Here is a 2,523-nt window from a genome sequence, read left to right on the forward strand (position 1 = left end):
TGTACGTCGAAAACTTTCTTCAACTCTTTTAGTGGCAAATTTCGAATACATGAATCCGTTGCGAACACGCTCATGAGCCTTGACACTCTTCTAAGTAAACAATTCATTAAGCCGATAGAAAGTAGACCTGAAAATGACAGTTACAAGTAGGTTGCACGTATCCTTAAGGACAGAATTTATGCACTCTACCAAATTCGTCATCATATGACCTCTTTCAAATGTCAACACTCATTTCTCAACCCCGATCTCATCGCACCATCGAGTATATGCGTCACCCAACTCTTTAAGTCTTTCGTAGTTTTTGTTGTGCTCTTACTCCGTCCTAGAATAGCCTATAAAAGAAACCATGTTATCATAAACAAATACCACAAGTTTACCTATGTTCACCACAAGTTTATGCAAGTACGGAGCCTTGAACTCCCTTAAAAAGTTGAATCCAATGTGTCTGATGTTGAACATGTGTCACACTCTTGGCGGTGCCCATGCACCGTTACTATGGGCCACTGCTGGCTCGATCAAGATATGGCGGTCAGAAATAATGGCCACGCCATCTCGGGTAACAATGTATCTTCACAAATTAATCAGGAAAAACTCCCATGCATCTGCCGTCTCACCCTCGACGAACGCAAATGTAATTGGCACAATTTTTTGGTTTCTATATTGTGCAACTGCAATTAAAAGTGCACCTTTATATTTTCTATAAAGGTGTGTCATCCACCTGCACCAATGGCTTGTAGTGTCGAAATACTGCAATATACAGATAGAAGCTCCAAAACACCGAATGGAGAACTCTTACACCGATTACCTCCTCACTCCTACGATACACAAGCAGAATTTTTATTTGAACACGAGACCTTGGCATGTACGCAGTCATTGCTTTTAACCACACTGCAGTGTCTGGTAAGAAACTTCCCAATCACCAAAAATTTTTGCGATAGCCTTTCATTTTGCCAACCAAGTCTTGCGGTAACTTACAATATAGTTGAATCTGGATTGAACTTCTACAATAATAGATTTCACCTTGACTGATGGGTCTACTTCAATCAACAGCCTAATAGCGTTTGCAATTGTGTTTGAGTCCAACTTGACATGATCTTGTCAGATCATCCCCATGGTGCACATGTGCTTGCCATTTTATCTCCTGATCTCCCAATAACCTTTCTTTCGAATCAAGTTCGCTCGGATAAGCCAATCGCATCTTGTACCATACCCCTTACATTTTGCGTAAAATGTCTGCGGCTGCGATTCATACACAAGGTAATCAACTCCCCTAGCAATAGTGTAGCTTCTGACTGTAGAGATTACCGACTCTCTAGAACCAAATTCCATTCCGACCCTAAACTCACCATCTTCTGCCACATCATTCTCTTCACCTATCAAATGCGAACCTCTGTTAGTCGGTCAAGGATAAATGACGAAATTGTAATATTAACTTTAATTAATAAACATAACATACTGGTATTCGCATACTCATGAAACTCTGGAGCATGCATGCCTGCGGGATCCAGAGTTTGCATAAAAGACGAAACACCGAAGGAGTGCTAGTTGACAGCTGCTTCATTTTACACCCCCAGATTGCTTGCCTCGTCTTGGTCATCGTTTTCATCATCGACTTCATGGCTGGCCTCAAATTCGTCTTCACTATCGTTATTTTTTTCCAAATCTATATCCCCAAGTTCATCGATATTCACTTCCTCGCCAACCTCATCCACCCCCAAATGTTGTTCAAACTCAACGTACAACTCTATCATCGGCACTTGAAATCTAGTTTGTTGATGAATACGGAACATCTGTTGCATGCATGCGTCGTCAATAATGGACATTATTTGAAACTGTATTCGCCTACCAAAAATTTGTACATGATTACTGTATAAAATATTGCTCACCCTCTTTGAAATGTAACTTTGTATATTTTTCACAAAGGCTATTTCACAACTCTACAAAACTGATGGTGTATGGAATAGCAAAAGAAAACAGACATTGACAAATAAATATCACTCCTTCGCTTGTGTTTGATATGATCTCACCGTTATAATACACTCGTAAATTTATAATACATTCCATAACCTCAACCTCACATCACCCAAAATTTGTTGACACTGCTAATTGTGAAAAAAAAAAAGCACAAATACGATTGAGTTATGAATAATAATGGCTTTTATAAACAAGGCTCTCATATTAAAATATTTTATTTAAACAAAATACATCTTATACTTTATCAAAATGTATGCAGGTTTCATTTTAAAAATTTCCGAAAATACAAAACACAATCTGCATTTTACATTATTCGAAACAAAAAAAAAAGCCAAAATGCAAAATGCAGCAAGTTTTATTTCAAAATTTTTTTGTTGTGTTTTATATTTTTCAAAAAAAAAAAGGGTAAAAAAGCAAAATGCAACATATAATTTACTCTGACATCATAGCAATGTAAATACTGTATAAACATCTATTTTATTATGTACCATTAATTTCTTTTTCATATGTAAAAAATTCAGCTAATTTTATACAATGATATATAAGTTT

Source organism: Arachis ipaensis, chromosome B05, assembly GCF_000816755.2.
Source record: "Arachis ipaensis cultivar K30076 chromosome B05, Araip1.1, whole genome shotgun sequence".
NCBI classification, from domain to species: domain Eukaryota; kingdom Viridiplantae; phylum Streptophyta; class Magnoliopsida; order Fabales; family Fabaceae; genus Arachis; species Arachis ipaensis.